The 11,095-nt window shown below is 38.6% G+C and overlaps 1 pseudogene; it reads left to right on the forward strand.

The window, feature by feature from the left end:
- Positions 1–596: 596 nt before the first annotated feature.
- On the forward strand, positions 597–10,819 carry LOC113246820 (40S ribosomal protein S4, X isoform-like; annotated as a pseudogene).
- Positions 10,820–11,095: the final 276 nt, after the last annotated feature.

The following is an 11,095-nucleotide window of genomic DNA, read 5'->3' on the forward strand; positions in this document are numbered from 1 at the left end:
TGGCAAAAATTAAGAAGTCTGACAAGTGTTGGAGAGGATGAGGGACAACAGAGTATCTTATACCTTGTTGATGGGAGTGAAAATTAGTACTACCACTTAGTTAAAACAATTTGGCATAATATTGTAAAGCTGGATGTTTGTATACCCTACAATGCAGCAATCCCACTTTGGGGTACAATAAGAGACATGTATAAGAATGTCCACACAAGCACTCTTTGCAATAATATGAAATAAGAACACCCTAAATGACAATCAACAGAAGAATGAACAAATTATGATATATTATTTAGCAGTGAAAATGAATGAACTAAAAGCTTAAATGATGATATGGAAAATTTTCAGTAATGATGTTTAGCAAAAAAAGGTAAGCCCAAGAAGATTACATACATAGTATGATCCTCTTTTTATAAAGTTCAAAAAGAAAGAAAAATGAAAATCTATTGCAGGTATATATATAAAAAGCACTCCAAATATAAATACAAAATTCAGGGTAGTGATTACATTGGAGTTACAAGAGAGACAGGGAATGGGATAGAAGATGAGCACAAAGCCAGATATCAGATATGGGTAATACTTTAGTTCTCAAGTTGGATATAAGGATCACAGGTGGTTTTTATATTAAGTTATTAAAATGAATAAACTAGACCATGCAAAAATCAATGGTGATAGTGCATTGTAAACCAAGGGTTATAATTAATCCAATTATTTGTAACAGACATCCTAAAGAAAATAAAAAGAATTGGTTACCAGGTCTGGTTAAGCATCGCAGATTGACTAGGTGACTTTATTTCTGCTCCCTCCAGAATCTCATTCAAATTGACTTTGAAGTATGGCTAAAATTAACAACACAAGAAACAACAGGTGTTGGTGAGGATGCGGAGAAAGGGAACCCTCTTGCACTGTTGGTGGGAATGCAAACTGGTGCAGCCACTCTGGAAAACAGTATGGAGGTTCCTCAGAAAGTTATACATTGAATTACCGTGAGACCCAGCAATTGCACTACTAGGTATTTACCCAAAGGATAAAAAAATACAGATTTGAAAGGATACATGCACTCCAATGTTTATAGTAGCGTTATCAATAATAGCCAAACTATGGACAGAGCCCAAATGTCTGTCAACTGATGAATGGATAAAGAATATGCAGTACACACACACACACACACACACACACACACTGGAATATTACTCAGCCATCAAAAAAGAATGAAATCTTGCCATTTGCAACGATATGGATAGAGCTAGAGTGTATCATGCTAAGTGAAATAAGTTAGTCGGAGAAAGACAAATACCATATGATTTCACTCATATGTGGAATTTAAGAAACAAAACAGATTAACATATGGGAAGGGGGAAAAGGGGAAAAGAAAAAAAAAGAGAGAGGTAAACAAACCACAAGAGACTCTTAACAAACTGTGAGTTGATGGAGGGAGATGGATGGGGAATGGGCTAGGTGGGTGATGGGGATTGAGGAGGGCACTTGTTGTGATGAGCACTGGGTGTTGTATATAAATGATGAGTCACTGAATTCTACTCAAGAAACCAATATTGCACTGTGTGTTAACTACAATTTAAATTTAAAAAAAAGTAAAACAAAAAAATTGGGGAAAAAAAGAGAAAAAATTGACTCTAAAGTAATTTTTTTTATTTTTTGGTGCAGCAAATTTATTTATTTATTTATTTATTTATTTATTTATTTATTTAGTGGCGGGGGAGGGAAGGAGAATCTCAAGCAGGCTCTACACTCAGTGCAGAGCCTGACACGGGGCTGTCTCACAACCCTGAGATCATGACCTGAGCTGAAATCGTGAGTCGAACACTTAACCAACTGAGCGATCCAGGTGCCCCTTGAAAGTAAATTTTTAAATATTATAAATTTACAATGGCAAAAGGGCAAAAAAAAAAGACCTGCAAGAGGAATGTCAAATTTTGGAAGCTGGAAAGTAGACAGAAGAATGGTAGCTGACTTAGCCAGCCAGGGGAAGCCATCAGAGGGGAGAAACAAGCTGATTTTTACAGAACCCAGAAAGCCTTCAGAATTTTTATAGAATCCAGGTACCAAGGAAGGCAGAGTAATGCATGGGGGCTGAAAATAAAAGGGTGAGGTGATATCTCACTGTAGTTTTGATTTGCATTTCCCTGATGATGAGTGATGTTGAGCATCTTTTCATGTGTGCATTGGCCATCTGTATGCCTTCTTTGGAAAAATGTTGGTTTATGTCTTCTGCCCATTTTTTAACTGGATTTTTTTTGTTTCTTTGTATGTTGAGTTATATAAGTGTTTTATATATTTTGGATATAAACTCTTTTTGGACATCGTATCACTTGTAAATATTTTGTCCCATTCAGTAGGTTGTGTTTTTTTTTTTCTTGATGGTTTACTTCACTGTGCAAAGGCTTTTTATTTTTGTTTCCCTTGCCCTCATGCACTATTGGTGGGAATGCAAGCTGGTAGAGCCACTGTGGAAAACAGTATGGAGGTTGTTCAAAAAATCAAAAATAGAACTACTATAAGATCCAGTAATTCCACTACTGGGTATTTACCCAAAAAGAATGAACACTAATTCAAAAAGATATATGGACCTCTATGTTTATAGCAGCATTATTTACAACAACCAAATTATGGAAGTGTCCTAAGTGTCCACTGATAGATGAATGGATAAAGAAGATGTAATATATATATATCATGTGTATATATATACATGATATATATCACATATATATATAATAGAATATTATTCAGCCACAAAAAGAATGTCATTTACAATGACATGGATGGAGCTAGGGGATATAATGCTAAGTGAAATAAGTCAGTCAGAGAGAGACAAATACCATATGATCTCACTCAAATGTGGAATTTAAGAAACAAAAATGAACAAAGAGAAAGAGAGGCAGACAAAAAATAGACTGTTAATGGGGTGCCTGGATGGCTCAGTCAGTTAATTGTCTGTCTTCGGCTCGGGTCATAATCCCAGGGTCCTGGGATGGAGCCCCGTGTTGGGATCCCCACTCAATAGGGCGGGGGTCTGCTTCTCCCTCTCCCTCTGGTCCTCCTCCCCGACTCGTTCTCTTTCAGATATATAAATAAAGTCTTAAAAAAAAAACCCAGGTCTTTCACTATAGAGAACATACTGATGGTTACCAGAGAGGTGGGAGGGTGGAAGTGAATGAAATCGGTGAAGGCGATGAATTAAGAGTACACTTACCTAATGAGCACTGAGTAATGTATAGAATTGTTGAATCACTATATTGTACACTTGAAACTAATATAACACTCTATGTTAATTATACTTGAATAAAAATAAATAAATAGGTTAATTAAAAATCTTAAAAGGGGCAAGTCCTCATTTTTATCCCAAGCAGCTTTTACACTTCCAGTCAGGAGACAGGAGATTTAATCTCTGGGAAATGGAGAACACCAGGCACTGTGAAGAATGGGGAGGGAAAACAGATTAGCAAATCTACACACTACGTGGTAAATCTCCCCCTCCTCCAATCCCCAGAACTCTGGAAGCCAAGACCATCAAGTAACAAGTTTACACACACACACACACACACACACACACACACACACAGAATGAGAGAGGGAGAAGAAAATATTTTTTAACATTGGAGTATCAAAGAGGTCGAACATTCAACTAATAAGAATTCCAGTAAAATAGAACAGACTAAATAGAAAACTTTTAAATAAATGATACAATAAAATTTCTCAAAACTAAAAGACATGAATTTTCATGAAATGAGATTGAAAGGGCCCCACCAAGTACCCATCAAAATACATGAAAACAAAACCCACATGGAATATACAGCATCAGAAAAGTTCAAAATACTGTGGGTATGTAGGAGATCCTAAAAGCTTCAAGAAAGGGAAAGTGGATCAAAAGACTGATTATCAAAGTGGTAGAAGACTTACCAACTGCAATCATGGGAGCTAGAGTACAATAAAGGCATGCCTTAAAATTTTTTAGAGGAAAAAAGTTCTGACTTCGAAATCTGAATTTAGCAAAGTATCAATCACATGTGAGGGGAGAATAAAGCTGTTTTCAAACATATACGATCCCCCCAAATGTGGAACTCTCATGCACCCTTTCTCAGTAAGATACTAGAGGATGTGCTCGCCCAAAGTGAAGAATTAAAACATAAAAAGAGGGTAACATGAGATCCAGGAAAATGGGAGAAAAAGAGGAAGAAGAGAACTTCCAGGATGAGAGCTGGGTAACATGTCTAAAGAAAAATAATTCCAAATTGGAGCAGGAGAATGAAAAAATCCTTATAGGAAGGGGATCTCCAAAGGCAAAAAAAATAAGGAACCAAGCCTAATGTGCTTGGCTGTATTAAGAGTAATTTTACATCTCTGTTTAGAAAATCTGGAAGAAAACATAATCATAGGTGTAGAGAAAGCAAAAGCAAATGGACTAAATGAAGCAAGTATTGACTTCAGGAAAAATCAAAAGGCTCGCAATAGGGAAGAAAAGGTAATCATATTTCACTCTGTGGCTCAGCTGTGAGCAATGTCTACATAGTCGTAATAATGTAAACACTGAACATTTATTTCACCAAACATTATGGTAGAACTCTATTGAAGCAGGGGCAGAGGGAGTTTAGAGGGTGCAGCACTAGTACAAGAGAGATAACTCCTCATCTTAAGTCCTCCCTCACCTTCCCTACCCACCCCCAGGTCACCAATGTTAACTGTTGAGTATGTATACTGCCAGATGTTTTGCTCCATCTCACACCATACACAACAATGAACTCCAGATGGATCAAACACTTAAATGTCAAAAGCAAAACTTAAAAACTGAGTGGACAAGTTTTCTGACCTTGGGGTAGGGAAGAATTTCTTAAAGAAGACCCAAAATGCACTGAGAGAAAATTGATAAATTAGGAAAGACTATTCGTTAAAAGACATAATCAAAATGAGAAGATAAGTCCCAGACCGGGAGATTTTTGTCACACATATAAACAACATATCCAAGGCAAAGAACTACAAATCATTAAGAAACAGATAAACATCACAATGAAAACAAACAAAGGACATGAGCAGGCATTTTGAAGGAAAAAAAATACATATAGTCTCTCTCTGTGTCTCTCTTTGTCTCTGTCTCTTTGTCTCTGTCTTTCTCTTCCTCTATGTATGTATGTATGTATGTACATCTCTCCATAAAATCTCTGTATGTATATATATAATCTCTGTGTATATATACAATATACATAATAAATATATACAGAGAGAGAAAGAGAGACGGTCTACCTCATTATTGATCAGGAAAATGCAAATCAAGAGAAGCAGGAGCCATTCTCAAATGTCACCTTCTACATGAGGCCTTCCCTGACCACCCTATTTACAATTCTAGCCCAACATATTCCCTGATTTATACAGCACTTATCACCATCTAGAAAACTATCTACTGTACATGTTTATTTTATTTACTTCCTGTTTCCTTCATCCCACTTAAACGTCAACTGTAGGAAGACATGAATTTTTGTCTGGCACAATGCCTGGCACTTGGTAGGCCCTTAATAAATATTTGTCGACTGAGTGGATAAATGGATTTAATAAAACAAGAGTTCAGAGGAAACACGACAAATAAAATAGGAAAAATATTCAGAGGTTTATTGTGAGTAAATTTTCTCAAAATAAAGCAAGAACTAAATCAGCAGATCATAAAAGCATACCACATATGAAGAAAAAAATGGATATAGAATCATTAACTTGGAGGCACGTCCTGGTTAAATTATTTAACTTGAAGTATAAAAAGAGTTCTTCAGATAGTCAAGCAGAAAGAGCAAATCAGCAAAGCGAATAAAAACCAGACTTCCCTGTACTTCTCCATAGAAACTATCAGTGCCAAAAGACAGTGGAGCAATGTTCTACAAAGTTCCGAAGGAAGAAAGTATGGCTCAAGAATATTACACCCAGCCAATTTATTATTCAAAGATGAACGCTATCCACAGTCAGGGGAGACTTGGGGAATTGAGTATTCATTAGCCCTTCTTGAAAGACAAATCCTGCCAACCAAGCGATAGATCAGAATTCAGAAATAGGTAGCTATGAGCAATGAACCCATCAAAATATAAAACTAAGAATCTAAGGATCTCCAATAAATGTGTGGGGAGTCACAGCCTTCCCGAATAGAATGCATTATAACAATCGACAAAGTAAAGCTGATGTAACCAACAAAAACTAGAATGTGGGAGATAAGAAAATGTAAAGGTCCCATCCTCTGTTGTGGGAGTCAACTGATACTGGCTATAGCGGTTTTTAAAAGGAGGGGAAGGGAAGGGAACAGAACGGAACAGAACAGAACGGAAGAGAGAGGAGGCAGGGGAGAAGGGAGGGGAGAGGGAAGGGAAGGAAAGAAAAAGATGTTTCCAATCACTTCACTCTATGACTAGTAGACCTAGTGGAGGGAAGCAGTTACATCAAGTTCTGCAGTTCCTTTATTTTCATACTTGTTCCTTTTTTATCGCTAACATTCAAATAAAACCAAATTTCACACTTTTCATTGAAAATAACATGACTTGTATGATCACAGTATTATAAAGTTATTTCTAGATAGCTTGCCATCTTCTACCTGGACATATACATAAGGAGATGGTTGGGATGCTGTTCACCAGATGTTAATTGTATTTTTTTTTCTTTTCTGGGTGATGAAAGTGTTGGTGATATATTTGTTTCTTCATTGCAATTCTTAAATTGCTTCAATTTTGTAGTATGCATTACCTACTTTATAAAAACAATACAGCCATTACTCTTTTCAAAATATTAGGAATGAAGAAACACCCTCCCTTGTGTGTAAACCAACACATAGAAATCTGTTTATTGCTGCACTTTTTATAATAGAGAAAAATGAAAACAACATAAATGTTCATGTTGGAGGAACAGTTACAAAAATGCTGTGGTATTCCCAAAAAGAGCTACAATGCAGCAACTTAAAATGAAGTAGAATTATACATGGAAAGATTGCCAGGACAGACAGGTGAAAACGGCAAGTTACAGAATGATGCTTATAGTGAGATGCTATTTGTAGTTCTTTTCCAAACACACACAGCAAAACTCTACATTTCTGTATATGGATTATTGCAGAGAAAAGGTCAGGAGAAAGATGCACCAACCAGATAACTGGGATTCACCAGAGAGCAGCCAGGGATGGGGCTGAGTCCAGGAGGCTGGCCTTATCTGTAAAGGATGACATTTTTAAAAGGAAGATTTATCAAGTATTAATTGCATTATTTAAAACCCCTTTGTTTTTAAGACAAAATATTTAACTTGATTGTTTGAAGCTCATAGAAGGGTCAGCTTTGACAGCAGAAGAATCATGCTCTAGTCTAGACCCAATAGCAAAGAAGAATCTGTTCTCTCTCCCTAAGACGGGAGGAGGTGAGGGAGATGGCTCCTTAATGAGGGGAGGCATTTTCCAGTCAAGGCTGCAAGGGAAGGAAGAAAGCCTTCTGGGAAAAGATTGAGAAGGTGGTGGCATTTGTTTGCAGTGAAATGAGAGTTCTAGAGGGCCTTTGGGAAGAGCTTGGTGGAAAGGGGCAATAGCTAGGAGGAACCAGGGTCACAATGCTCATAACAATAATGGGATGGGGATATTGGGTGAGGAAGGAGCTTGTCTGCCCTGAAGTGTCTGAGGATTACAGTGATGAGAGGTCTGGTTGGAAATGACTGGGCTCAGACATGCCCAGACTGGCTGCTTACCTGGTGACAGGAATGGCAGCAAGGCAGTGGGGGTGGTGGCAAAGGCCATTATTTATCCTCTGCTTATGTATGTAATGGATACAATATTTGTTAAAAATAAAAAATAGCAAAGACATAGTGCTTACTATGTGCCAGGCACTGTTGAAATGCTTTACATACATATTCAGTCCTCACAACTCTAGGAAGTAGGTGTCTCCGTTATACAGTCATGGAAACTAAGGCACAGTGATGGTAAAAGTGACTGGCCCAAGAACCCATAGCTTGCATGTGGCAGAGCTGGGATTCAAACTCATGCAGCCTGGCTCTCATATCTGGGCTCTTAACCATCACACTAATTATGAAATATCATATTTTAACATTCTGAGATGCCCTTTTTTCATCTCTGAAATTGAGATGCATCTTACAATCAGTGGAATTTCATGGTTTAGCTGGCAAAGTTTTCACTTTCTTAAGGGTATCCAAAATAACAGTGCTTCTTAAATTCAATGATATGAAGTATTAAACTGTCATATTATTCATTCTCCTAAAATCGTGGTGCCGTGGGACTTCGCAGACATTAGTGCTTGGGGAAGAGCTTCAGCACCAGTAAGACCCAAGATGGGGCTGAGTGGGGTGGGGGTGGCATGATGAGCACTTGGTGGTCTACCTCCTGAGTTTCATTAGGGCACCGTTCAGCAGCTGATGCTAGCAAGACGCTCAGTGACCAGGTAGGGTAAAGGAGATAGCTACAGTGGCCAGCAGGGATCCAGAGGGCAGCACAGAGATCCACAAGTGGATCTGAGACCCACTCTCCCTGAAGATACATAAGAATCTCCCCCATGGCCCTCTCCTGCCATATGGCATCTGGCAGCTCTCCATCCCTTTGTCTTCCAGTGGCCTCCTCTCTTCTCATCACTAATAAGCTGTACTTGCTGGAACCCATTCCATGCCCCAGCACAAAATTTTGCCTCCTCAAGCATAGAATCCAAACTAAATCCACAGGTGAGAGGTTTCAGGGGCTCAATGCCCTCAGCCCCAGATCTAGTAGGTTCAAGATCAGGAGAAATTTCTGAGACACTGTCAAACAGAATAGAGAATTGGAAAACCAGAACCCTTTCCAAGTTCTGGTTCAGAGATGGCATTATGTGTCAAACTCAGGAGAGGACACAGGCAAAACTAGCAGGAGAATGGGGCTGAGTTGGTAGCTAGTGGAGTCTATTGGAGTTTGAACAATTAAAAACTAAGACCCTTTCCCTACCTGTGCTCAGAATCAATTGAAAGAGACAAACTTTTGGACTTCCCTGAACCCCAGGGATGTGCCCACCTTTTTCAAGTTGAAGCTAATGGAGACTCAACTCTCTTTACCATTTCCCCGCACTAGAACTTCCTTAACCACCAAGAGAACCAAAATCAAAGGAGAGAAATGACAAGCAGTGCTTATTCCGGGCGCATGGGGATCCTGATTTCCAGAAAAAGATTCCTCCCAGTTTCCTCCAGTGGGAGAGAAGGGAGGTCATGCAGTGAACATGTATGGTTTGGTGAGGCCATACTAAATTGTATTGACTCCAGCAATGTACATACAGGTGAACCCAGAAGTCTGTGGATCTTCACTTGGGACACCAATGTAGCACGGCTACTCTGCACTGGTTGCCTATAGCTACTGTCACAAGGTGACTTCTTCACCCTCTACTGTCCACTTCCCTATTCGTGGCTTCTACGTTCCTGTGGATCATTCTCCCTGATAACCAGCCTTCATATCTCATTCCATGGCTCCTCTGATCACTCTTGACCTAATAACCTTTCAACCTCTGCTCCCACTGCTCACTGTCTCGTCCTTCAGAAGTTCCCAGCTAAAAGTTCCTTACAGGATCTGATAGGTCACGCTAATTTTGTGTGTGTGTGCTCGGCCACAGCATAGAGCACCACATGGCTATACTGAAAGTTCCTTGAAGGCACCTAAGTACTTCATATTTTGTGAAATTATAAATAATAGTATAATTTTTATTCTCAATTTCCCCGTGTTCATTGCTAGTATATAGAAATACCATTGATGCTTGTATGTTGATCTTGTAACCTGCAACATTGCTGAACTGACTTATTAGTTCTCAGAGTTTTTGAAAATATATTCCCTGAGGTTTTCTACAAAGAAAATCATGCCATCTGCAAATAAGGACAGTTCTATTTCATAACGCCAAAATTAATAGAACTGAAAAAATAAATACACAAATCCATAATTATAGTTGGAGACATCACCCTCTGCCCCCTCGGTAATTGATAGATCTTGCAGGCAGACAATCAGTAAGGATACAGATGACCTGAAGAGCACTATCAATCAATTTGATCTAATTGACATGTATAAAATATTCCATGCAGTACCTAGTGCAGCCTTGGCTTATGATCCCAAGAGGGAGCTGAAGTGTGTAGCTGCTCCAAAGCATTGGATGAACTAGACAGTGTTTGCTCCTGGTCCATACACAAATGCCCACAAGCTGAGAGAATGTCTCTCCCTCATCCCTTTCCTAAGGAACAGACTTAAGTATGCCCTAAGAGGAGATGAAATAAAGGCAATCTAAATGCAGTGGTCCATTGAGATTAATAGCAAGGTCTGGACTGATAGAACCTACCCTGCTGTTTTTATGGATGTCATCAGAATTGACAAGACCAGAGAGAATTTCTGTGTCATCTATGACACCAAAGGTTGTTTTGCCGCCCATCATATTAAACCTGAGGAGGCCACATACAAGTTGTGCAAGGTGAGAAAGAACTTTGTAGGCACAAAAAGAATCCCTCATCTGGCGACTCATGATATTCACACCATCCACTACTCTGATTCCTTCATCAAGGTGAATGACAACATTCAGATCTGGAGACTGTTTATGGTGGTGACCAGAGTGCTAACTTGGGGAAAATAGGCATGATCACCAACAGAGTGAGACAATCTGGCTCTTTTGATGTGGTTCATGTGAAAGATGCCATAGGCAACAACTTTGTCACCCAGATCTCCAACATTTTTATTATTGGCAAAGGCAAAAAACAAAACAAAACAAAACATGGATTTCCCTTCCTTGAGGAAAAGATATTTTTCTCACTATTGCTGAAGAGAAAGACGAGACTGGCTGCCAAACAGAGCAGTAAGTAAAATAATCCGTAGTTAAAGTGTCTGGAAATTTTTTTTTTACTTAATTCAAGATAATATGGCATGAAAATAAAATACTCCATCCAACAACCACAGAATTACACACACTTCTCAAGCTCACATGGAACATTCACCAATACAGACCACATGTGGACCATAAAATACACCTTATAATTTCAAAATGGGAGAAATCATACAAAGTATGTTCACATACCAAATGGAATTAAATTAGAAATCAGAAACATAAAGGTAGCCAAAAACCTGCCAAATATTTGGAGA

The sequence above is a fragment of the Ursus arctos genome, chromosome X (assembly GCF_023065955.2).
Source record: "Ursus arctos isolate Adak ecotype North America chromosome X, UrsArc2.0, whole genome shotgun sequence".
Lineage (NCBI taxonomy): Eukaryota > Metazoa > Chordata > Mammalia > Carnivora > Ursidae > Ursus > Ursus arctos.